This window comes from Triturus cristatus, chromosome 3_1 (assembly GCF_964204655.1).
Source record: "Triturus cristatus chromosome 3_1, aTriCri1.1, whole genome shotgun sequence".
In the NCBI taxonomy this organism is placed as follows: Eukaryota; Metazoa; Chordata; class Amphibia; order Caudata; family Salamandridae; genus Triturus; species Triturus cristatus.
In genome coordinates this window covers 684,455,401-684,483,152 of record NC_140583.1, presented here as the reverse complement: position 1 = coordinate 684,483,152, position 27,752 = coordinate 684,455,401, and the positions used below count along the sequence as shown (strand labels likewise).

Genomic DNA, 27,752 nt, shown 5'->3' with positions numbered 1-27,752 from the left:
GTTTGCTGTTCAATCCCAGCGCGACTCGCCCTAACGCACCAATCCGGAGCGTCTACGACACTCTGTAATTCTACGTCACACTGGAATTCTCCACTCCTAGTGTGGCCTACACCAGCGCACCAATACGTGAAGACCTCGTCTCTCTATGGCTGGCCAATCCCAGCGCGGTGTTTCTGACATCAGCTTGTCTCTCTACTCCTGCTTCTGCTGACCCCTCCTTCACAAAATTTATCGGCAAAATTTCTCTTACGTTCTCTTCAATCAAACATCTGTTAATAACGACATAAAAACACCACCATTGTCTGTTTCGCTAATCCAAAGAGATAGTTTTGCTCATTTACACAAGAATTCTGTATTTCCCGAAGGCAGCGCTTACCTCTACCCTACCACAGAATTATTCAGTTTCACCGATAAAGTAGCACTTCCCTCTACCTTACCCTTCTAACAATCAAGAAGGCAAACCGTTCTCTGGGGATAAGACACATGTGGAGACTACACTGCTCCTGAGAATTAAGGCCAGAGTTTCACGAGAGAACCTGTTGCTATTGCACTCACGCACTTTCACACAGAAATGTCCCTAACGATAACACACGACGATGTTACCAATTCGAACCCAGACAATGCGTCGAGCAACTCCAATCGCCACACGCTTTCCCTGTGTACCTACAGGGCAACAAAACAATACACCGTGCGACTTTACTTGCCACACGTTTTCTCCGTGTACCTACAGGGCATCCAACTTCCTACATCCCGGAAGTCTTCACAACAACATAAAACGCGACGTGACTCGACATAGAATGTTAGAACATGAATCAATAATCAATCATCAATAATCAATAATCACCAAACCGATGCAATAAAACCATCAATCTGCTACCAGAAAACTGCTCCAGCGGGAAAGGGCAAATTTTCATATCCTCCTTGTGTCACAGACCCGCCATCACGCTAACTCATTCACACACGCATTCATTGGTGGGGCCCATAACATCAACACTCATACGTCACACTCCGAGTCTGCACACAGGAGGAATGAAGCGCTGGACAGCTGGGGGTACCTTATTACCTAGAGGAAGAAAATTCTTTACATCACATACATTATGTACATCTGCATCTGTAGAATCCTAATTTTAACATCAAGGCACTCCACCACTATGTCGATGAACCAATTAGTTGGACTGGTTGATGGTGATTTAGAACCAGCTAAAACACATTAAAGACTCGGACCTTTCAATTTATCACTACCTTATTAAATAATCACGGACTCATAATTTGTTAATTAATGCTTATTTTATCTAATTAATTCACTTTCATTGGCATAATCAGCTTTTAATCAAATCAGAATTTCAATGAATATTTTGTCACAAATTTGCATAACCATTATATTTACCTAAATTCTGACCATTTCCGAAACCCGTCAGTCCTGCTTAAATCAAATCCCTTCTGGTAAAATTGTCCAAGCAATTGCAGAATAAGACCCAAATAAGTCCGGGAAAAGTTATTTCGCTCAGCACAACACAGTCCCAAAGATATCAAAAGGACCAAGCAATCGTGCAAGCAAATCGACTCTCCTCACCAGTAATCACCAACGGAAATTCGGAACGCACTTCTACACTTCGCTCTCTCGAACGCGCCCACCCTTTTCTCCTACTAAGCATCTCCTTTTATAACCTTTTTTCCCTGTTTTCTAGACTCAATGTTTAACAAGTTAAAGGCAGCAGTAACCTGATTGGCTAAATCCCCTCAAATTTTCTATATCGAACTTAGTTCCCAGGTTTTCTTGGTTCTCAGGGAATTGAATATGTCATCCTTTAGTTTGTACAGTTCTTATGCGAAAAGTTCCGAAGTATCAACATGTAGACCTCTAGATACAGGTCACTTATTGTCTTTTCTGTCATTCACACTAGCCGAATTCTGGCAATCCTCCACGTTCTTATCCTTGACAAGGAACACAGTGCCTGCTTCGGAGGCTACCTGGAGATCTTGATGCCATCCGAGTCTGCGCTCAAATGATGGTGGCCACTTCCGAACTCCATTTTAAATACTGCGGCCTAGTAGGCCCAAATGCCAACTTAAGCAAAGATAAACATAAAAATAATTAATATATGGAAATGAAGCTTCTAATGTTTAAAGCCACACTAATCCCATTATATATTAGTATTTTCCTAGCCCATAGCAACATTTAAAGCAATAATACTCACCTTTCCGCCCTACCAGGAGCACAAACCATCACAAAAGCAACATAAATCATGCGATTTCTATACCAACACATTCTACGGTTAATTTGCGTACCACAGTTATTTATTAAAATTATTAGCCATGCAATTTGCAACTTAGTACCGGGTGAATATACGTGTTTATTAAGGTGTAAAGTTGATTAGTAATAACACCGCAAACAATTAGTACAGGTTAACAATTAAAATGATGACGTAATTAGTGTTTTCATGCAAAATAGAGAAGGTATACACATTTTTGCTTTCACTGCTCCACCAATTTGCAATCGAGTATTAGGATTCCTATGTGCAATTTTTTCAAAATAGATGAAGTTGAATTCATACTTGATTGAGCGAATCCTAGGTTTCTGGAACAAGATGCGGTTACATCATTTTGCTCAGTCCAATGTGCTTCTACATATATAAAATTAGCTTTTAGTGGTTAGTTTTAAGGCTAAGGATTTTGCAAAATTGGCAGAGAAGTGAACAGATGTTACAGATCATTCAGTCACAGCTGATAAAATGTCTTTATCCGTGTGATTAAATGTCAATGTTGAAAACCTCAAATATTCAGCTATAGTATTGTAACACTATTTACAAACCATATCCACCTCCTCAGAGAATTCTAAAGTGGTGTTCACATTCACGACCAACAGAAGTGCTGTACGTGGGAGCAATATCTTTTATATGCTTGCTAGTAGTCCGGCTTTAGATACCTGCAGGAATAAAGATTTTTAAATAAGAATCATCCGTATTGTGACCCCTGCATAGTCTCTTCAAATCTGCAACCTTTCGTGGTTTTGGTTTTTTTAGTTTATCGCAGCTAGACTATGATCTGTGCTTAGATGGACCAGGATCCTAGTACTAGCTCTAACTGGTGTACTAATCCATTCGGATCATTTTTTATTCACATTCTATTGTTTGGCCACTAATACGTGCTAATGTAGATTGCATACATTATATGGATAATTTGTTTTTTTCTCGTTCTTTCCTTGTTTTTTAATGTTCTTCTATGTCTTCATAACTCTCCATTTATGAGCACCATCAAATTATTAATTTTGTGCCTACTGATGTTCCTATCATATAAAGCATATTTACTTCCTTGTTTTGTAATTACATGATGCAAACCTTTCCTTTTTGGCAGCTCATACGTTTAGGACTCTCTGTTTTGCTTTTATCACTTGACCTAATAAAAGAATACAAAGAAAATATTTAAAAAGGGACACGTGCATTTCCTTCTTTAGGTGTGGGGCTCTGTGTTTTGACACTTTGACCAGGTTGCTGAATCTTTTCCGCGTGCAGTCATTCCAGAGGCTTTCCAAGAATGTGGAACCTTCATCAATAGAAATAAAATATTTGGACCAGAGCCGATGCACTTCAAAAGACAAATCAACCCATTGAAGGACCCCACATGGGCAAAAATAAGTGCAGGACCATGCTGATTCCAAGACAAATTCCAAGAGAGGGTATGAGCCCAGTCTGGCATGTGACACGTGTCAGCATGTGTCACAGATTTCTGGTATGCTGTTTCAAGCCTAACCATGCCATAAACGTCATAGACCGTGCCATTAGGTAATTTTTAATGGGCTCCACTTTAATTTAGGTAAAATAATGTGAATTAAAGAGGAACAGCGAGAGGTGAAATACTACACATACCTATACTACTTTTCACTACACCAGCTATATTGCCAGATTTGAACACTGGCTCACTCCTTTTTAACTAGCCCCTTCTTCTCTTACTATGCTTAACTTCCTTTATATCTCACAAGTATTGCTTTATTCTGCACTCCAACAATGTGGGCTGCATTGCCCATAGCCTAAATGCCCTCAAATGTACGTGGTTTGCTACTGCAGTGTATTTTATAAACACCCTGGCCTTTTTGCATCTGACCCACCAGTGATCCAGGTTGAATTTGAATTTGAATTTGAATTTGAATTTGAATTTAAAGTTTCTTATAAAGCGCACGTATACCAGCGGTTTCTTGGCGCTGTTACTAACCGGATCCTAAATTAAAAAGCTGGGGGGACAGGAAAGTTATTATTCGAAATATTTTGTGAACAGGTAGGTTTTAAGTTGGTTACGGAATTGTGGGTAGAGAGAAATGGTACGGAGTTCAAGGGGAAGGGAGTTCCAGAGGGTAGGGGCGAGAATAGCAAATTTGGAGCCTCCCCACTTCTTTCTCCGGAAGCGTGGGATGGTGAGGAGGGACTGGGAGGATGAACGAAGTTCCCTGGTGGGAACATAGGAAACAATCTCGGAGGAGATGAACGCAGGTGCGAGTCCGTGTCGGGCCCGGAAAGTGATGGAAGCAAGCTTGAATTGAATTCTGGCTCGCACAGGGAGCCAGTGAAGTGATTTTAGGAGCGGGGTAGAGTGGTGAAATTTGGGGAGTTTAAAAACCAGGCGGGCCGCCTGGTTTTGGATCTGTTGTAGGCGACGCAAACTGTAGGCGGGGATGCCGGCATACAGGGCGTTGCCATAATCCAGGCGGGAAACCACCATGGCCAAGATGATGAGCTTGAGAGCAGAGAAAGTGAAGAAACGGGACACCCTGCGTATAGTGCGCAGTGAAAGAAAAGAAGAAGACACCACAGAGCTAACCTGGGAGTGAAGAGTGAGTTGAGAATTAAGTTTTATACCAAGTGTTTTGACTGAGGAAGCGGGGGCAGGAGGGGGGCCAAGAGAAGGGGGCCAGAAAAGAGGGGACCAGGGGCTGGATGAACCACCCGTCAACACCAACTCGGTTTTGTCGGGGTTGAGTTTAAGGTGATTGTGGTTCATCCAGTCCCTGATGTGAAGCATAACAGATTGAAAGTTTAGAACAGAGGAAGGAGAAGATAGATTGAAGACAAGCTGGAGGTCGTCCGCATAATTAAATACGCCGACCTCCATCTGTTGAAGCGAGAAGATTAGGGGAGCAATATACAGATTAAACAAGAGGGGAGAAAGAGAGGAACCCTGGGGAACCCCGCACTGAACTTTCCGGACGTCCGCCGTGAAGTCACCCAGGCGAACAGCCTGGGTGCGGTCACTCAGGAAGGAGGACAACCAGACCAGGGCAGTCCCCCCGATCCCCGCCGCTCCGATACGGGAGAGGAGGATGGTGTGATCCACCGTATCGAAGGCGGCTGAGAGATCGAGGAGTACAAGGGCCTGGTGCTGATTAGTGTCCATGCCCTCCCTGAGGGTGTCCAAGACCGACAGGACAACGGACTCCGTAGAGTGTGCAGGGCGGAAACCGGCTTGACGGGGGGCAAGAGCACCATGATTCTCCACAAAAGAGCTCAGAGCACAGGTGACGTGGCGCTCGAGCACCTTGGCTAGGAATGGTAGGAGGGAAATAGGACGGAAATTGGCGGGGACAGAAGGGTCTGCCCCGGGTTTTTTTAGGATGGGCACAATTACCGCCGATTTCAAGGGTTTAGGAACGATGCCTTGGGCAAGAGAGCTGTTAAGAAAGTGAAGGGGAGGGTCAGGGCAGGAAACAAAGATATGACGGAGAATGTGAGCGGGACAGGGGTCTAGAGGAGAGCCGGATTTGACCAGGGGAACCAAGGTGATCAGGCTCTCCCGAGTGATAGGGGGAAGTGAGGTAAGCACGCCCTTGGGGGGGGGACATTGGGGGTCGACAAAAGAGAGGGAGGGTGGCGGGATATTAGCCTTGATGGTGATGATTTTGTGAATGAAATAGTTGTTGAGAGAAGAACAGAGTTCCTCGGACGGGGCTGGCTTAAGAGTAGTTCTGTCCGAGAACGCTAGGTTGTGGATGATGGTGAATATCTCCTTGGACTGGTTTTCCGCGGCTAAAATTTTGGAGGAGAAGTAAGATGTTTTTGCCTCCAAGATGTCTTTTTTATACTGGCTTAGGATGTTAGTATAATCCAGTTTTAGAGTGGGGCAGTAATTTCTTCTCCATGCCCGCTCCGCGCGGCGTACTGTTAATTTGGTGGTCTTAAGATCTTCGGTGAACCACCGATTAGCGTCCTTGTCGCGTTTGGAGGTAATGCGCTTCAGTGGGGCAAAAGCGTCGCGTCCGTGGGAGAGCCACTGATCTATGGCATCGACCTGGGAAAGTGTGGGAAGACCCTGAAGGGGGGGGAGGGATGAGGTAAGATGGGAAGAGAGATTCTCCAGGTTGACACGACCCCATGATCGGACCCAGGTGTTTTTAGGCCGGGGGGGCTTGGCTGGAGGGGGGATGGGAAGAAGGAAAAAGATCAAGTGGTGATCAGACCAGGAGCAAGGGGTAATAGAGAGTGAATCCACAGGGCAGTTCAGGGACCAGATCTGATCAAGTATATGACCTTTGATGTGGGTGGGGGAATGGACATGGGAAGTGAAGTTGAGGGAGTGAAGGGTTTCGGAGAATTCCTTGGAGGATGGGCACTCAGCGGAGTCGGAGGGCCAGAAATTAAAATCGCCAAGGAGCAGAATGGAGGAGTTGTTGACTGTGATGGTGGCCAAGACCTCCAAAAAGTCGGGGAGAAACTGTGAGGGGGACTGAGGGGGACGGTAGGTAAGGAAGCAGGTCAGGGGGGGAGAGGTGGAGACTGTGCGGATCACCAGAAATTCAGTGGTCGCAATGTCAGGTAAAGATAAAATTTGGAAGGGGAGGTTGGTGCGTGCGATGACCGCCACGCCACCCCCGGCCCTGCCAGAAGTGCGGTCCGCCCTGAGGGCATAGTAGGTGGCCGGTAGGGTGGATAGTAGGGCAGGGAGGGAGTCATCGCAGAGCCATGTCTCGGTTAAAAAAAGAAGGTCGGGAGCATGGAGATCCAATAAGACTGAAAGTTCATGTGCATGGGCAACAGCAGACCGGGTGTTGAGATAATAGGCTGTGAAGGCTTTGGGGGTTAATGAGGGAGCGGTGCTACAAGACACGGGAGGGGTGTCAACTGTGGGCAAAGGACAGAGGAAGGGAGTAGCAGGAGAGAGACCAAGGGAGGAGATGCGAGAGCAGATAGAGGCCGGGACAGGCCAGGGGCCCTGGCAGCAGCGAAGTTGGTCCGGGGTATAGGTGAGAGGCGGAGCAGAGTGACGAGCCCCTAGTCCCGGCCAGTCGCGGACGGGCGCAGACGGGCTTGCCTTAGGCGCGCCTTCGGCGCGCAATCGTCGCGCCCGCTGCGCTCGTCCGCTGCGCTTCCTGCCAAGGCACATGATTTATGGTGAAAGAACAGGAAATTGGAGGGGGTGTGGCCAACCGAGGGGGCGTGTCTGGAGGCGCGCCTCGCCCTCGTGAATGGCGGCCAGAAGGAGGGGGTCGTTGCAGCGTGGAGCGCTGTTTCGAGGATGTCAACAGGAGATAGGTAGGTGAGCAAAGAAGTAAAAACACAATATCACAGCAAGTTTTTAAAATAACGCAGAGTCTATCTCCCGGCTTTCCGCCTCAGGAGTCCATTGTTAGTGCAGCGCCCAGCTTTTGGCGCGCGCTATTTATGCGTGGTGAGGGGGCGTGGCCAACCGAGGGGGCGTGTCTCGAGGCGCGCCTCGCCCTCGTGAATGGCGGCCAGAAGGAGGGGGTCGTTGCAGCGTGGAGCGCTGTTTCGAGGATGTCAACAGGAGATAGGTAGGTGAGCAAAGAAGTAAAAACACAATATCACAGCAAGTTTTTAAAATAACGCAGAGTCTATCTCCCGGCTTTCCGCCTCAGGAGTCCATTGTTAGTGCAGCGCCCAGCTTTTGGCGCGCGCTATTTATGCGTGGTGAGGGGGCGTGGCCAACCGAGGGGGCGTGTCTCGAGGCGCGCCTCGCCCTCGTGAATGGCGGCCAGAAGGAGGGGGTCGTTGCAGCGTGGAGCGCTGTTTCGAGGATGTCAACAGGAGATAGGTAGGTGAGCAGAGAAGTAAAAACACAATATCACAGCAAGTTTTTAAAATAACGCAGAGTCTATCTCCCGGCTTTCCGCCTCAGGAGTCCATTGTTAGTGCAGCGCCCAGCTTTTGGCGCGCGCTATTTATGCGTGGTGAGGGGGCGTGGCCAACCGAGGGGGCGTGTCTCGAGGCGCGCCTCGCCCTCGTGAATGGCGGCCAGAAGGAGGGGGTCGTTGCAGCGTGGAGCGCTGTTTCGAGGATGTCAACAGGAGGTAGGTAGGTTGCTGGACTTACCCAAGTTGTAAAGTAATGACAGCCAGCTTTAAAGCATCCAAAGAGGTAGTAGCACCCACAGCAATGACACTCTGTAATGCCATTTCTCTTTTGGGATTATTCATTGGCAGGTCAGTGATGGATTGAAGAGAGCCTCTTCACAGAAGTATAGTACTGTCCTATTGACATTAAGTCCCTAAGGCCAGACTCCATCTTGAGCAGGCCGAGACTATTATCTTTATTTTCGCCTAATCCTCTGCGTGGCTGCCTTGACGCAAATGCCATCTGTCCTTATCTTTCCAGGAACCTGTGAAAGTGTCAAGTCATTCAGACAATGGCATTGATAAGACACCAACTGAGAGACAATGACATTGATAAGACACCTGGTGCGGCATCAGTGTTCCTTGTTATCTCTCTTTCAATGTCAAATAATAACAAAAACAATAACATAAAAATGTAGTCTGAATTGATGTGTTTACGTGTTCGTACCTCATTTGTTTATAAGAATGTGTTTAAGACTAACATCTTGATGCACACAGACATTCCTAAGGTTATGTCGGCAATTCCCCATCTCATATAAACCCCAGTATAAAAGGCTCATCAAGTGACCACTTGACAGGAGAGGCCCTTCGCCCTGGATTATTGCACACGAACTCTGCCAGAAAAGCTTGACAGAGAGTGACAGACAGCAGTGGTGCTGCAGCATCCTGTTCTTCACTGAAAGCTGATACTGAGCCAAGATTGAGAGAAGAGCTGATACTGATGAGTTCTTTCCTTTCCAGGGAACACCCTGTCTCGGATACTGGGAATTAGCGCTGTTTTAATAATATTCTGTGGACTAATTTTAAAGGTACTAAGCAACAGATTGAGTCAGTTGAAATAAACCCTTTTAATCATAAAGTGTCTTTTCTTGTGCAGTACTTGTGTGTGATATTGTGATGAACGAAACTGACCTTTCAAATTACGACTGCTACCCTGATTAGGGACAGTTAGTAAACTGCAAAGCATGTACACCACTTCAACTACCTGCTGAGTGGAGTTGTGTGGGACTATAACAACCTGTTTTTTCACATTCAATCGCTGGAGCATTGACCTAAGCTCACTGATGACACCCGCAGGTGTGAAAGCAAACCTTGTAGAGCTAAGCCTTAGACTCAGTTTCGTAGCACTAGTAATCACTGACATAGAAGTTCATGCAGCAATCCTTCGTAACTTGCAGACAACAGATTGTAACCTCTGGATTTCAGGGGAGGCAGCTTGCATTCTAAAGATAGTAGAGGAGCAGGAGTCAGTGAGTCTGCATTCCAAGCTATGTCTGTCAGACCACATTAGGGGTACCACAGTGCAAGCAGGGGCTATTAGTCCTCAGCTATGGTCTTTCGTTTTTGATGACCCCGGGTTATGATGCTGTAAACAGGGCCAAGTACAACCCGTTCACAACTTAACTCTCATTAATAATGATGGCGAGCAGTCACAAGCTTCTCAGAGAGAGAGAGGCAGTGTGGAGTTGTTGCAAGCTATTTTGTAGTGCTTTACTTTGTTGATAAGAGCGTACTTTAATACAAATAGAAAACTCAATACTAAAGAAGACAGACAACAGATATGAATGTGGAGCAACTGCGATCAGGGCTGTGTTACCATTCCTTCCTCCCTCTCAGTCTCCCCACTTCTGGATTTGAGCTCTGTCTGGGCAGGTGACAAGCTCAGGTGCTAATTAGTCTTCTCAGTTCATTTAGCAGCCCTCAATTGTTATTTTATAACCACAGCTTAGTCTGTCAGTTATTTCTGCACAGCCCGCAGGGACCTGCAGCACGTGTCTGGTTCACTCCCTTTTCTGGGAGGAGATGCACTAGATGAAGGTATCCCCATGTCGCAACCGCAGCAGGCAACTTTGGAGGCCACCACCCGGAGTCTATGAAGGGGTTCAGGGCTCTAGTGTTGATGCAGGTCTCCAGCTGGTGACATGCACACTTCTGGGCTTCAGGTGAGATGGAAATTTGGGCTGCAGGGTTAGGGTCACAGAGCCACCTGATAAACTGTTTTATGGTGGTACAATCCACCAAAGCACAATCTGTTAATCAAGTGGCGTGACCCGATCTGTCACAGTTTGTCATTGCAGCAGCACAGTGTGCTCTGCACAGTTCATTGTTGCAGCAGTGCAGTCAGATTTCACCACCATGAAAACCGTGGCAGAAAGGAAACAAATGGTGCCCTACAGGGCTTCCTGGTGCCGTGGCATGAGGCACCATGTGCCCCCCTGTGGGTATGCACCCAAGTTCCTCCACGGCATGGACTTTATAGTCCATGCCTTGCAGGTACTGTTCTTGGCATTTCCATTGCAGTGCCCATTTTTAGAGGCACTGCAGTGGGAACGCAAACAAAAGCCCAGCAGACAGGAGAAAAACGTGAATCTGGTGGGTGGCCCAACCACGGCTTTGGCGCTGCGGAAACATGGCGGTGGCGTACTGCCCGCTCCCCAAGCACCAAAATTTGTCAGCGGGCCCTAAGAGTGCTTCAATCACGAAAGATGAGACAAATAAACGTAAACACTTTTCATATGCCAGAAATTTCTACTTTAAGTTTTCAATTTTTACAAATGATCGTTTGCTGTTTCTGCTGGACCCCCAAAAAATGCATAGCTGTGCATGCAGAAGAGCTATATCATTCCCAGGCTACAGCAGGCTTTAAAACCCAAATGGTCAAGTCAGAGGGCTTACATCATCTGTCTCAACTAAATTATAGGAGCATTGGAGATGGATGAGCTTGCTATAGGTGTGAAATATTATGATTCAGCTTTTGAATGATAAAAGTAAATATTTAGACACTAATACTGATCTGCGGTAGACATAAACAGGATACCCCAAGAACAATATTATGAACCCCGCAAGAACCGATTGAGACCTATGAAAATTCTTGTGAACATGTTTACATGAACAGGGTGGTCTGCATTCTTACATACTCACTTTACCCATTAAGTGCAGAGACTTTTCCCCCCCAGTGCTGAGCCTCTTTTAGGTCTCGCCTGACCCAGCGCTTGCGCTGGTCTGGCGAGACTTTAAGGGCTTCAAAAAATGCTACCGCCGTTTGCAGTGCATGTGCGCGGGCACGCTCTTGAGCAGAGGCGCCATATGGCATTCCTCATGCTCATTAAGCGCATCGCTCGCCGCGCGCTTGATCACGATCGCGATCACTTTCCCTTTCGCGTTGCGCGACGGCCGCGCGCGCACCACTCCCTTTATACTGTCTTTTGTTTGTCTTCTGTCTTGTGTCCAATGTCCTATTGCTTGGCTGCGGTGCCATCTCCCTTGATGTGAGTTTTCGTTTTGCATCTTTTGGTTATGTTCTGTGATATGTTCCTAGGCATACAGTGTAACTTCACTTTAATAACCCAAGACACCCGTGGAATGCAATATTCAGGGGAATTCTTTCAGTGTGCTGATGGCAGGCTTCCCGCCATAACTGAATTTTGGAAACAAAAAACACCGAAAGCTCACATGTCCGCATCTGTAAAATCGTAGGGCACAAGTTACTCTCAGGCAGCTTTTGTATTTGTTTTTAGGTTTCAACTGTATGACAGTGCAAGCCGTCCGCTGATAAAAGACCTATTATGCATTTACAGCGGGCTTAGAACCCATCCTTTGCTTTCCATTGTTTGGCTTTATTGTCACTCACATTAACTTGCTGTTTATTCATTGCCTTGTTTGGGCTTCGCTCCTTCTTATGTGTTTGTCCCAACTCGGGCGCATAGACTCTTCAGATGTGTCCTTGTGTTGCTCACTTTTTGGAAATGACACTTCGCTTTTTTATGCACTCCATGAGGGTGCATATATTTTCCAGCTCTCTCTCTCGTATGCTTCTTTCCTCTTCACCTGCAACACTCTGGGTTGCTATCTCTCATCCCTGTACTTCTCCCATGCCGCCTTCATGTTACACTCGCCCTTAGCTTCTACTGCCCCACATTACTTTCTGGCTTGCATGCTTTTTTCTTGAGTGCTGCTTTTCCCCCTCCCCCACCCTCTTCCCATGGATGCCCTCTCCCAGCCTCCCACCGCTGCCAAATAGTTCCACCCACGCTCTTATTTGATTTTTTTCTTTTTTGTGGAGGACAGAGAGCAAATTTCTGCCTTCCCATCTTTCTTAAAAGCACTTTCGCACTACTTTTTTTTTTTAAGCCGATTAATCATGCTTCTTTTTTCTTATATATTTATAGTTTTTTTTCCATGCTGCCCAGTTTCTTACCTATTCTGTACAGCTTAGCTGAAAGGCAGCAGCAAAGCCTATCATTCCAAAAGGCTATTGGCTTTGCTAATGCTGGTTTTACTGGTACCTCTCCAGACATTGTTTGTTGTGTTAGTCGGTCTCTATTTAAACAAGCATTGGCATAGCCAATAGGTCTCGCCTTTGAGACCTTATAAGTGTTTAGCCATGCAACAGTTGATTTTGTTGCACCAAGGATATTGTGCTGTATAACTAAACACTAATAAGGTCCCAAAGGCGAGACCTATTGGCTATGCCAATGCTTGTTGATAATTGGGGCAGGTTGGATTTCAGGCTTTCATAACATTTTTTCCACAAAAGATATCCAGTCCTGATCTGCATACTCCTTTCCCACATGTTGATGATTATAAAGGTACCAGGAGAAAATAGCCAAAATGTAGCAACAATTGGGGTTTTAGGAATAATGAAAAAAGTGTTGTACAAGACTGTGCATTTTTTTCTAAAAATTGCATCAACAAAAGGTTTGTTGTGCTAAGATTGCTATCTACCAAGCTTTCAGAAACAGAAACACAAACTCCCTAGTTTTGCAAGTCATCGTCAATATTTCCGATTTCTGCCAACTTGTACTTTGTTGGGGGAAATGGTGTGAAACACACTGGTGAAACCAGAAAGACTTACATTTCTGAAAGGTAGGCAACTTTCTGAATTCAGCAAGGGGTCATTGTTGTAGATCACTCATGGTTTACCCAGACGCTAACCACTAAAATAAAACGAAAGTTGGCAGAAAAAATAGAAATAAGTGGCAACGTTTTCATTTGTATTTTTTTTTACCTGATGGCCAATCTACAAAAGTAATATCAATTTATGTCCAGCACACTCTTCCAGTTGCAGAGACATATAGGACCAGAGGTACATCGATTTTTCCATGTTGCAAATGGACCGATTCACAGAATCGGGCCATTTGCAACCGGAAAAATGCCTTTTTCTATGTACCAAACCCTATTTTGCAATTTGGCAACCTATTATCACGAAATGGATTCGCAATTCTATATTAGGAATGGGAATGTTAAGGGCGGCCCTTTCTAATAGTGACTCGCAGTGGTATGTGTGAATGCTTTGCGACCGTAATATGGTTGCAAAATATTTGCATTTTACTGGCAACTTCAAGTAGGTGGCAACTCATTCGCAAACGGGAAGGGTTGCAAAAACTTTTTTAAGAGCAGGCAGTGGTCCATGCTCTTAAAAAATTAAAAGAAAATATAATTTTTATGTTTTTGAAACGAATCCCATTTTCTTTGAAGGAAAACAGGTTGCATTTAAAAAAAAAAAGGGGGGGGTGGACAAGATGGCAGAGAGCTAAGACGTGCTTTGTCTTCTCTCCTCCACCTGCCAACTTATTGCACCAGCCTCAGGCCTCATATTGCACAAAAAACGGCTGAACTGCTTCCTACAACACCCAGGTTCCCGTTATAACTCACGGAAGTGCCCACCCGGGTCTCTGTGACTGCGCTCGAGGCTGCCGGCTCGAGCTTGATCCGGGCGCCCGAGAGTGGCGTGGGGCGTCGGACGGTGCAGCTGTGGGGCCGTGGCCCTGAGTCCTTGGAGGCAGAGAGTGTCCCATGCCTGTAACATCGGCACCACCCAGGGGCACATCCCGCTGCGCCGGACCAACAGGCGGAGGCAGAGGGGCCAGTGACGAGATCTTGAGCATTGGGACGGGCTGTGCAGTGGCCTCTTCTGCGGGACCCGAGGCGAGCGGCTACCCTGCACGGGTGCATCGGGCCGGCGGACGGGATATCGGGAGGCATTCTGGCCTTCAGCCCCACGGGACACCCGGCGGAGAGATATCGGTGAGTCAAGCTATCGGCTCTGCATCCCGCTGAGCTCCTACCTCCCCGGGGCCAGCTAGACACGCCTGGTTCCCGTTAAGCTGCCCGATCCATCATTACAAGTGGGCCTCCCTGGATCTTGGGCCTCTGCCCGTGGACCCTGCATTGCACCCATCACACCCGAATCTTCTGCCCTGCTGAGCCGGCTGGGGCCGACACTGCCAACTCACTGCGTCTGCTGACCAGGGGGTGACGACGGGGGCTGGCGGTCACACACTGGACGCCATTTTGCGAGCTCCGGTGCTCACCGCGATCCCACGCAAGGGCCCCGAGATTGGCGTGGTGCGGGGCAGGCCCTCGGGAGGTACATCGGCCTTCGTTCCTGTGGAACATATCAGAGAGCTTCTGCAGTGGGCCTTGCTGCTGCTGCTGCAGCCCCCCCCTGCTGCGACTCTGCCTGCTCGAGGCCTTCTGGAGGCACCCAGACTACACTACGACACAAAGCAGACATTCTTTAGCACGGGGCCTCTAATTGCGCACCTGGTCGTGGCCCACAAGGGGGGGGCCTGCTGGAGTTAGCCGTGGGAGACGTTGTGGATCAGGCCCCCTTACTATCGGGCCCTAGGATGCCCTGGTCCCTCCGGCGCTGGCGGGGCCGCCTTGCGCTCCTCGGTACTGGACTCATGGCAGTGGGTACTGTCCTAGCTTGGATCTTCCTCCCACACCATTCTGCCGTTCCCCCAGAGGTGGCAATGTATAGATGAGTGACTTCTGGCCTTACTTCTCGGCCTCCCTCTAGCTCTTACCACAGCGTGACACGACCCTCCCCGGGCCCCGACAGCGCAGATGCCTTAACATCAGCAAGGGGCCCGACTGACAGTTGCTAGGTACGTCCCTCCGCGCCGAGCGTGACTCCCTGTTGGCGCTCACAGATTTGATCCCTGGGAGACAGTGTGAATCCGCTGCAGTGGCCGACGCTGTGCTGCTGTGACTTCTGCCCTAGTCCAACATCTGGTTGCTGGAACCAGTGCTTCAAGGTCGCTGAGTATGACATCTACCAGGGGTAGGAAAGAGAAGTCGGCCACCAGAGAAAAATCACTTAAGGACTTATTTGCTAAAGCACAAGAGGGGGGCCCGGGGACACAGAGCGGCCGAGCTCAACGGCCCAGATGGCTGCCTCCGCAGATGCACCAGTGACATGGGCTTTTTTGGAATCCCTATTCGTTGTCCTGCATGACGACCTTCAAACCGTGAAGCGTGATCTCACAGCAGAGATCACAGACATCCATAAATATGTGGACAATATAGGGGAGAGGGTGGCGACCCTGGAGGACTGGGGCGATGCCCGGGACACCGAGCTGGCAGCTATGCAGCAGGAAGAAATCCGAATACACGAGCAACAGGTTGATGTGCAGTCTCATCTGAAGGACCACGAGAATCGCTCCCGCAGCCACAAAATTAGGATCCGAGGGGTGGGTACCAACGAAGAAGCTGGTGATATCTTTACATATGTGCGAGAGCTCTTCAATCATATCCTAGGGAACGCATTGGACGCTGATCTGAAGCTAGACCGTGCACATAGATTGGGCCCACCCAGAGCAGCGACGGCACCACCAGAAGATATCCTGGTCTGTGTCAAAGACTTTCACACCAAGGAAGAAATCTTGTGTAAAGCCCGCTCACTTCGGCTGATCTCCTTTCGCAACCAGACGCCCACCCTTTACCAAGACCTTGCTGCCATCACGCTCCAGAAACGTAAGAACTTTCGGCCCATCACTGAGGCCCTCTGCCAACGCAGCATCGCCTATTCCTGGGGACATCCGATCCACCTGGTTTTCCAACACGATGGCAAACTGTACCAGCTTCGCTCCCTGTCTGAAGCGAACAAACTGCTGGGGATCACTCTCCCAGAGGACACAGACAAGGGGGAGCGCTCAGACCCCGGGTCCAACAATGGTAGACCGAAATGGCAACAGCGGAGGCATCGACATCGGGTGCATCATCCGGCCCCCACTGTGGTCAAGAAGGAACAAATGACCGCCCAGGACGCCCAGCCAGAAGCCCTGGCCAAAGCGTCAACCGAGTGACTGAACCTGGTTATTATGATATATCATTCCCTCAAGGCTCTGGGGGGTTGGAGGTGGGGTCTGGGCTGAAATAAGCCACACAAACACCCAACAGACTCTTCCTCTGATCATCCCTGGATGACGGACTATGACTGTGTGTCGAATTCATTCTGGTGCTTGTTGCGCCTTGTTGTCTTTTTTGTTTCAGGTATTTGGGGTCTTCCTCTCGTCTCTCCTTCTCTTACTCATTCTCTTTCTTTCCTATTCCAGGGGAACTCCCAGTCCACAGGGTGCCATCATTCGTTTGCCCCCACATTGGTGAGACATGGAGTTCCCTATAGGCCCCATCAGGGTGGTCACTTTGCAGGGGCTATTGATTGGCGTTGCTTCCCCCCGAGGTCTAGATGCCGTTATCTCCAGTTAAGATTCTCACTCAATAATCCTGTCAAAAGGGGGCACTCCTCTCATACCTGGAGAGCACTGGGGCAGACATTTGCCTTCTCAAGGAGACACACTTACTCCCCAAGGATTGTCATAGGCTCCGGACACGCTCCTTCCCAACACAATTCTTTTCCTCTAGGACCACTAAGACCGCTGGGGTGGCTATCCTGGTTTCCAAGATCTTTCAGGGGAGGGTGGCACAAAAGGGAGTCGAAATCAAGGACAGGCTTCTCACGTACCAATTTACCATAGGGGGACACATTCTGACGGTGGGGTCTTTATACGCACCTAACGAGGGTCAAGAACAATTCCTACACGAGGCACTGACTGAGGCGACGGCCACTCATGATCGACACATTTTGATAGGGGGAGACCTTAACCTGGTGTTTGACAATGACATGGACAGATCGGTGCAGCGCACTAGCCAGGTTGGCACCCTCTCTCACGCAGGGTTTACCAGGCTACGGGATCTAGGCCTCACAGACCTGTGGAGACACCACCACCCTCAGTTGCGGGAATTGTCGTTCTACTCTAACGCACACAAAACATATGCCAGACTAGATTACTTTTTAGGTTCAAAGACTTTTCAGGACACCACACTTTCGACTGACATACTAGTGGCGACCCTGTCCGATCACGCTCCAGTGGTGGTTACTTTAGCTCTTCCACAAATAAAGCGACCGACCAGGCACTGGCGGCTCCGGGACACTCTACTACACCGGACAGACACAGTCGCCCAGATACAGCGAGCTCTCGATAATTATCTATTGCACAACGATAACCCTGACAAAGCCCTTTCTACTCGGTGGGAGGCCCACAAGGCAGCAATTAGGGAAGAAATCATAGCCATCTCTTCCGCTGACAATGCGGATTGCAAGAAGAAACGGGAGGAACTGCCACAAAAAGTGCGAGAATTAGAACAGATGCACCAATGCACCGGGGCCCCGCGCGTCTGGAGACAGCTGACCGCGGCTCGGGCGCAACTGTCTGCCCTGGATCGTGACAAGGCGGAATACGCCACGATGCGCCTGCGACACTCCTTCTATGTTGGTAGGGATAAGTGCGGGCCCACAAGCTTCAGGAAGCGCGGCAACGTGAAGGGGTTCGGGAGATTAGGGATCACACAGGAACACTGCGCTCAGACAATGCGGCTATCACCGAGACATTCCACAATTTTTATGCACAGCTTTACGACGAGCAGCCACTGGAGAGGGCGGATATCGATGCCTATCTCGCTCAGGCTCGCCTGCCCGTCCTCACGCCGTAACATGCGACTCACATAGAGAGGGAGATCAGACCCGAGGAAGTCATATCCACCATCGCCCGCCTGAAGTTGGGCAAGTCACCTGGCCCCGATGGTTACACCGCGGCCTTTTACAAGCAGTTCTGCTCAACGCTCACCCCTTTACTCACCCGGCTCTTTAACTTTGCGACGCTATGGCCGATTCCCTCCTCCATTTTAGAAGCGCCGATCGCCGTTATTTCCAAGCCAGGGAAAGACAGGACAACCTGCGTGTCGTATCGGCCCATTTCGCTTATAAATATTGACCTGAAGCTGTACACAGGGATACTAGCCGCGCGGCTCGGCCCTTATATGCAGGGGCTTGTGGACCCCGACCAGGCTGGATTCATTCCACAGAGGCAAACGAGCGACAACATCAAGCGGGTCACACATCTTATAGAAAAGGCCTCCCGCATCCCTGGTGCTTACATGCTCCTAACCATAGACGCGGAGAAGGCCTTCGATCGGGTCCACTGGCCCTATCTCGAGCAAGCACTGATACGTGTTGGCATAGGAGACAAAATGAGAACGCACATTTTTAACTGTTACCGCTCCCCTAAAGCTACAGTAGAGTTAATGGTCACACATCCACACCATTTCCTATCCATAGGGATACGAGGCAGGGGTGCCCTTTGTCGCCCTTGCTTTTTGCCTTCTACATGGAACCTATGGCACAGAGGGTCAGGGACCACCCCCAGATCATGGGTATCCGCTTTGGCGGGGACACGCACACTATATGTTTGTATGCGGACAATGTGCTGGTCACTCTCACAAACCCTTCAACCGCTTTGGGGACGTTTTTGGAGGAACTAGACTCCTTCACGAGAGCCTCCGACTTCAAGGTCAATCTGAAGAAGTCCAGAGCGCTGAATCTATCCTTGCCACCAAAAGTACAGGTGGACCTCCGGGTCCAACACCCCTTGCAATGGTCCGATGAGACAGTCCCTTACTTGGGCATACAACTGGCTCCAACCTTGTAAGCCATGAGGAAGGTCAATTACTCCCTCCTCCACACACACATTCACCCCGCACTGCAGAGATGGAAACACTACCCAATCTCGTGGCTAGGACATATTGCGGCCATTAAAATGACAATCCTCCCCAAAATTCTGTACCTTTTTCAGACGCTTCCCGAATCTGAGCGAATATGCTACTTACAAGTGTGGCTCATTACATGGTCCTTGGACAAGAAGTTAATCTCGGATTTATACAAACTGCCCTTGTCCAGATACACCCATACATATCATGCTGGACGCGCGTGTTGGGAGAGGGACCTGGGACGGAACCTTAGCTCTAAGGAATGGGAGGGTGCATGCCACAGAGCTCGCCACACAGCGACTCACGTCAGCCTAACCGAAACATTCCGCAAGCTTGTATATTATTGGTACTACACCCCGGAGCGACTACACCAAGCTGATGCTATACAAAGTCCTGACTGCTGGAGAGGGTGTGGGAAGAGGGACATGCTGGTTCACCTTCTATGGGAATGCAAACATCTCCAGACTTACTGGACGCACATCCTTGACGAGGTCGATAAATCCCAAATACGGAACTCCCTAGGCTCCCCGCGTATGTCTTATTGGGGGTGCCAAACCCGCTCACTTACCCCTTGAAATCTAGACGTGGGAAACAGATAGCCAAAGCCCTAGGCACAGCCATCCAAAGCATATTGATACACTGGAAGATTCCCCGCATCCCCGCACACACGAGGTGGTACCAGCTATTGTGGCATGTACTAGGCATGGAAAAGATTTCTCTTACCTTGGCTGGGAAGGGCTCTTCCTTCGGCGACCTTTGGCAGCCATTCCTCGCCTTGTTAGCTCCAGAATTTAGGGAGTTATACTGCCTGAAATATTTGCGCCTCCTACACCTCACCACACCGGACTCCACCACATAGCTTACCCTAGCCCCATACACGACAACACGTTCCATGTGGCACAGTAATGCATCGGGGGAGAGCGGAGGGTGGTTCTTTCTATGCCTTTCTTCGTTTTCTTCCTTTTGCTTCTTTCTTTTGGGTGGCGGGCGGGAATGTATTTGGTATGAGTTGTTTTCGTATTCTCAATGCACCTACTGACGGACCCGGTGGGCCCTGCGTGGCTCGTTCCTGGCCCGTTTTTCTCTTGCACCATTTAATAAAAAAGATTTAAACCTAAAAAAAATTAAACAAAAGCTGTTTTATTTGAAAGCAAACTGAGACATGGTGGACTGCTGTCCCCAGTAGGCCACCATCTCTGTGTTTTTAGCGGCTCCCAATGCAACCTACCTCTTAAATATTAAGGTAGATCAATTGTGACCCACTGAGAATCGCAAACAGTGTAAAACACACTGCTGTATATAGCTGTTTCTGATTTCATAATAGCGAATCGCAAACATTTGCTATTAGGAAATCGCGAACAGAAATCTATGTACATCTGGCCCACAGTGTTTTTAGGTTGGCCATAAACACTTGATAAACAGGGCCATCAACCAAGCTGCAGTTTATATTTTATTTTTTCATTTTGTATCAAAACCATGAATCACTTCATGTGGTAAAACCTGATGAATCAAAATAAGGGTGTGAAGGAAAACTATCTATGCACGTTTTAAATGTGCCAACGATACTAAGTTTAGGCATAGTAGTTATTTGTACAACTCTAAATTTGGGGTTACCTGTTCTCTTGTGATTCAGAGGGAATTTTGCAAAATGTGCTCTTTTCTGTACACTGACTTACATTTGAAAGTCAAAAATAGAAAGAAATTCAATAGACAGTGACATTTCTGTATTACCACTCTTCTCCTGAGAAAAACTATACCCCGTTTATTTGTGTAACAGGAAAGGCCCCAAAATGCAATGTGGAGAGATAAAGATTTTTCATTAGAATTTGAATCTTTCAGGAGAATATGCAGGCCTAGGGTCGGCCAATATCCAGAGAAACCTACAAAACACAGATGTATTTATTTATTGATGAAGTTTTAAATAGCGCAAACTAGACCCAGTGAGGGTATCAGAGAACTTTACAACTGTTACAACAAAAAGAGAAGTGAAAACTAGGAACACAGATATAAGTAGCTAACTGTTGACAGTAAACGTTGTAAGTCTGGAGGAATTCAGGAGTGCTTTAGTCATTCTTGCTTCGCGTTCATTCATCACAGATCTTGGTAGGAGAGCTGACTCTAGATGGTACCCAGCTCGCTCTAGGACTGGGATCAGTAGAGAGTTTTGTTCATTAAAAGTAGTTTGATTTATTTTTTGAAGGAGGAGATTGAAGGGCTCATTCTGATTGCCGGGGGCAGGGCGTTCCCGATCCTAGGTGCTAGGCCTGAGAAGATGCGCTTGTAGGTTTTATTTATCTGAAATATATGTGGTTTTAACAGCATGGTGTCGGTGCTTCTCAAAGTTCTGCTACCTCCTGATAATTCCAGTTTATTGGCTAGATACTTTGGTGTGTTGAAGTGCAGGGCTTTGTGTGTCGTGAAGGCAATTTTTATCTGTGATCTTGCCTCATAAAGCAGCCAGCTCAGTGCCTTTAGATCAGGGGGAATGTGGCTGTTTTTTTTTGGAGCGGGTGATGAGTCTTGCAGCTGTTTTGAGTAAGGCTCTAAGTTGAGCCAGGCTGGATCACAGCAAACCACAAAGGGTTGTATTCCCATAGTCTATTCTGGGTATCACTAGAGCTTGTACAGCTGTTTTTAGGTCGTCATCATTGAGAAAGGGTTTTAGTTTTCTAAGAACGTTCATATGAAAGTTTGCTTCTCTGGTGGCTGTGCTGATGTGCTCCTGCATGGTGAGATTCCTGTAGAGTGTTATTCCCAGTGGAATCTATGATGTGTGGGGTTCAGTTGAAGGCTGTTAAGTGTTTCATCCAGTTTTCAATGTTGCCGTGTCTATGTAGTGGGGAAATTAAGAAAAAGCCAGTTTTAAGCGCATTGAGTTTGAGGTGGTTTTTTAGTCAGCCAATTGTGGGGGGTTTTGCATTGTGTTGAGTAGACGGATATCATCTGGGGATGATATTTTTAGGTAGAGTTGGGTTTGATCCGCATACATGTGGTAACGAACATTGGAGATTAGCCCAGGATTGGTGGTGGCTTTCTGGGTGCCAGCCATCCCCAGGCTGAAATGATGTAGCCATCCCCTGTGGAAAAAGATAGAAGCCTGGGTGTTTGTAGGTATGTTTTTGACATTTTCAGGGGATTCTGAGTTCACCCATGAAACAGCCCTGGTAGGCTAGCGGGTTAGCTTCCTGTTCAAAGATTGTCTGTCTGCGGTGATACTTGAGCAGAGATCCACTCAGTAGATGTGCCACTAGAAAGGAGAGACCCTCTCCTCTTCAGCAGTACCTCTCCTTTGCAGATCAGTGCTAAGGGGAACAGAGCTCTTCCCCCCAATCACTGATTAAACTTCAGGGTCCAACTGCTTTCATTCATTCATTCTCAGTTTTAGTAAAGTCAGTGTGCGTGGCGCTCAGAGCATCAGTAAAATTAAAACAAAAACTGTTGCAGCATAGGGTTGGGGGTCATATCTGGGGTCATCCTTTTAAGTCTCACCAATTCATTCAGCTGTAGATCAAAAATGAGCGATCTTCATCATCTGTTGGTGCCCAGTTACGTTTTTTTCTTACACGCAGTATCCCAAGCTCTACCTTTATGATGCAGGTGAAAAGTAGATTTGGTAGGAGACTGTGGGATCTTGGTCCTTAACCTTCACCCAGACATCACTTCAGAAAGACCTATGGGGTGTAAATAGTGTCTCTGTAATTCCTCAAGGTCTGGCAGAAGATGCTGGATATTGATGTGGTGGTGGCCTTGGCTATCTGTAGTGTTTTGTCTTGAGAATAGCCATGAATATACAGTGGCACTAACCAGTGCTGTTAGCCTGTGGTTTGTGGCAACAACAGTGTGATTTCTCTTGCCGATATCCTAGATAGCCTGAGGAGTCCCTGGACTCCTTTCCATTTAAGAGTTTTGACCAGTGAAGGGAAACTTTGTTTAGTGTTAGAATGACAACATCAGCAGTTATTCCTGGTACAGCTATCACTTCAGGCAAATGGGAATACGTGTCTAACACCACCAGTAGATGTTGTCCTGCAATAATGGGTTCACAGAAGCAAATTACCACCTCTTCCCATATACTCAGAGGCAGTGGTGACATCTGAAGTTCTCCGTAGCCTGACCATTCTCCAGGGCCAGGCAAAAATGTGAAATTTTCCCAAGATCTTCTCTACAAGGAGGGTCTACTGAAAGGAACTAGACTGTCTGCCATAGGAGGTGCCTGGTGGCAATTATACCTCAATGTCCTTCATAGGCAGGTTGACCTAATTTCTTTTTAGAGAACGAGGTACTGCAAGACGAGTACCTTAGAGTATCAATCTTGTGCGATGAACTGATCATTCACTGTAGATGTGTCTGGATATTAGCCAACTGTTATACCTCGATGTCCTTCATAGGCAGGTTGACAGTATTTCTTTTTAGAGAACGAGTTACTGCAGGACAAGTACCTTAGAGTATCAATCCAGTGCAATGAATTGATCATTCACTATAGATGTGTCTGGATATTAGTCAACTGACTGTCTTTATATAATTTTAAAGTGTGCTACAAGTCTCTCTACATTTGAGTGTTAGAAGAACTACATCTTGGAGAGAGTGATTGTAGGAAGGTAGGATTTACTTCTATGGTTACCCTCACTTTTTGCCTGGTGCTATACTGTATTATAACTAGTCTGACTGGGATCCTACTAATCAGCACCCCAGGCTTTCTGCTTTCTCCCTAAATTGTTGTTTTGAGGACTTAGGTACCCTGCAGATTGGAAACTGGGGTAGCCTTATCAGTCCCTAGTATTTGGCACCAAGGTACCCAGGACATAGGTGTCCCAGAGGCTCCTATGGGCGGAAGCATGCATAATGCCACCCATGGGAGACCATGCAAAACGGAACTGCAGGCCTGCCATTTCAGCCTGTGTAAGTTGGTGCATGCACCACTTACTGAAGATATAGGTTTACTATACCTAAGGGTCACTGCACTTAAAACCTATAAGTGACCCCTATAGCAGGCCTTTGTAATCCTGAAGGCAGGGTGCTTGGTTCTAAAAGGGAGGATGCCCCTGTATGAGCAGGACACCCCTGCAGTCTACGGAGGCCATTCTCCCAGGTTGCAGGGAAGCAGCAATATACTATATAGAGGTTCACGGCTGCAACGAATCCTATCATGTTTGATATCAAACATGTTGGAATCATACCCCTACACCGTAAACGGTGTGGGAGGTATGATTTGAAGCACTAGAAGAGCCCTCCGTTAGACTCTTAGTGTTCCCGGTACCAGTCTTCCAGACCCGGTCAGCACAAAATGCTTGCTGTCGAACAGAGACACATTTCTGCCCTCCTGCTGCTGAGCCAATCTCGAGCAGAGGAAGGTGGAACAATAGGCATCCTGTCACAGGGAGGTGTGACCACCTCCCAGACAGGAATTAGTGTATTGGGACTGGCTGGGTGCACTTGCGAGTGCCAGAAAGTCTACATGAGGGGCACACTTGGTGTCCCCATGCATAGTCCATTGGCTCCCGCTCTGGGGCGAAACTGGACAAAGGACATTTCCAGACCCTCCCCTGAGAGGGTCTCCTGAATCTTCCCAACCCTTTCCCTAGGGGACGTAAAGACTTACCTGGGTGTAGGTCCCTAGATTTGTCGTGGGATTAGATTCAGATCAGACACCACTGCACTTCTACCGTCTGGGTTCTCTGGACTTCGCTGGACTTAATTTGGGCCTGACTTCTTCTCCCTTCCAGTCCGCTGCATCGTCTGTACCTATGCATCATACAGGAACCTTCCGAGGCCTGTGAAACATCAAAGACACCTGAAGTAATCTCCCTTGAAGGAGTTACTCCCCTGCATTTGCAGGCACTGTAACTAAGTCGACCGGTCTGCAGATCCTGAGCTCCTCCAGGGTCCATGGGCTCTGAAGCACAGGTGGTGGTTTTCCACAGCTCCCGAGCCCTGTCCTGCCCTCTCATCAAGTTTGAGGCCGGTATCCCTTGTGGGGGTTGCAATAAAGGAACCCTGTGCACCGCGTCCAACTTGCAGTTTTAAAGGCTTGTTGGCTTCTTTGCAAGAAGATCTTCAGGTTCCAAGTAGCCCCAACCTTGAGCATCTCCTGTGACTAGAATCTTCAGCCACACTGCATCGTGGCCTGCAGCGTTTGGTGAGCTGCTTGAGGTCGTCTCGCGACACCAGTGCCTCTGGCCTGTGGGTCCACTTGAGGGTCACACTTGTTTCTTTTGGGATCCCCCGATTGCTCGGGGCATGCCCTGACTCCCCTGCCTTTGGTGAGTCCCCTGGACCTTGCTGGTCCTGACGTTGCTCCTTCTTTCATTCCTGCATGGCTTGCCTTTGCCAAGGCTTTTTGGTGCTCCCACCAGACACCGACCCCTCCGTGTGCTCCCTATCTACTCACCTTGGGTGGTTCCTTGGGGTCCAAGCACTTCTACGTTCTCTTGACGCTGTCTTAACTCGAGTCGTGGTTCTTATACCACTTTCTTAGTATATGGTTTGGTCCACCCCTGGGGACCACTGTGTATTTCGTGCTATTTACTGTGTTTCTTTGCTAAAGTATTGTGCGCATTGTGTTTATCTCCGTGTTGGAGATATTGGAACATAATAGAGAGTGTTATATAATAAATACATATTTTTATAAATACTTGGTGTGGTTCTTTTTCACTTAATCTAGACTATAAGATTTCATTCTTGTAAAAACAAGCTGCTTTACACTACTTCTGGACTAAGCCTGAAGGCTGCTCTCCACAGCTACAACTTGGAGGGCTTTCTAAGGTTGTCTAAGACCTCCTAAATCACCATAAGGGTTGTCTGGACTGGTGCAAGGTGCCCACTCACATTTGTGGACATCTTATACCAGGCCAGCTTCTCACATTGGTGTGCACAGGTTGGGTTTCAAGCTTGCATCATTTTACCAGATAAATCTTTGTATTGATTAATTGAAAAAACATCACTACTGCTAGGCACATATAATATAAACTTAGAATAAGTAAGTTCTACTGAACTTAGAGTTGGGTACGTCAAGGGTCTTTCTCCAACCTAGGAGAGTTTAGTTGCAACACCACACCACACTTAGCATGTCTTCCAAAGAAGATGCCAGTGGCTCTCTGACTGCTAGATACAGTTAACGTTTGTTCCAAGAATTAAAAGCACTGCCTGCCTCTAGAAAGTTAAAGGCAGGGAAAGGAGCCACTACTCAATTGTTGGATGACCTCAGGGTCAGATAAACTGGAGAGAGTGGGTGGGACAGAAGCCAGGATGGGGACCCCTCTTTGACCTAGAATCTAACCCTGACCAGGTGGAGTCTGATGACTCCCACCTAGACAATTAAGACCTCCCAGAGGAGAACACAGGTGGCTTAGAATATGCCCCCTTTGATCCTCCTGGGAAGTTCCAGAGTAGACCAGGGAGGTCTAGATCCTCTTCTGCAGAATCCAATGGCTCAGGACAGTCAGTAGGGACCGCCATTTCACAGAGAAGGGGGAACTCTTTGGATAGGGAGTACCAACTACTGGAGCTTAAACAACCAATGCTTAGGCTCAGGCAAGAGTGGTTGGCCCTTGACAGATAGTCCCTAGATATCCAGAGAGTTAGGAAAAAGTTGGGGGTAGAGTCCCATGGTGGCAGCAACAGTGTTCCTAGAGTTAAGGAACTTTCTTTTGAACTTAGGAACCTGAACAAGATTATCCCTCCCTACCATGTTGGGGATGACATCCACAAATGGATAACTGCTTTAGAAAGGGCCTGTAGAAAGGGCTTTAGAAAGGGCCTGTTCAGAAGGTCCCTCAAGAGCAGTGGGCAGCTATCTTGTGGCTCTCCTTTGCTGACAAAGGGAGAGATAAGCTCCTCGCTGTTAGAGAAGAGGATGCTGATAATTACTCAGTCTTGAAAAGTGCTCTCATTGATGGGTTTGGCTTAACCACTGAACAATACAGGATTAAGTTCAGAGATACCCAGAAATCACAGATCCAGGACTGGATAGACTTTGTGGATAGTGCTGTAAAGGTTGGTTGCTTGGCAGCAAAGTGCATGACTACCAAGGATTGTATAATTTGATTATGAGGGAGCAGATCCTTAATAATTGTCAAAAACAGCACTTGCATTAGTACCTGGTGGACTCAGATCTGACGTCTCTAGAAGAAGTGGTAAAGAAGGCAGTTAAGTGGGTCAGAACCAGGGTGAAGCAGAAAACCAGAACAATAGTGGTGACCAGAAGAAGCAAGATTCTTCTAAAACTCAAGATAAGGGAGGGGACAAGGGTAAAGACAAGAAATAGTCTTTTCAAGGGCCCCAAATACCTGCATCTGGGGGGGGGGGGGAGTCACAATCCAACAAGAAAGGCAAAAATTAACCTTTGAGTACTTTTGTAAGGTGAAAACTCATTGGACAAAAGATATTGACTGTCCAAAAGCCAAGGAAAATACTCCTACTACCACTGCCCCAAGGCAACTGCGCCCCCTAGCTCAGGTACAAGTGGTAGTACAGGGAACAAGGGAAAAGCAGGGTTACCTGGATTTCTGACGTGGGTTCTGACTTAGTCAGAACTCCAGCTCAGGCTGTTCTAGTCTGTGATGGTGGCATACATCTTGCTACCTTA

The 27,752-nt window shown here is 47.7% G+C and overlaps 1 protein-coding gene across 1 annotated transcript in view; it reads right to left on the bottom strand.

The window, feature by feature from the left end:
- The window catches only part of TESMIN (testis expressed metallothionein like protein), a 1,510,092-nt gene that overhangs the window by 1,159,177 nt on the left and 323,163 nt on the right, over nucleotides 1-27,752 (bottom strand). The gene's annotated exons all lie outside the window — the stretch shown is intronic.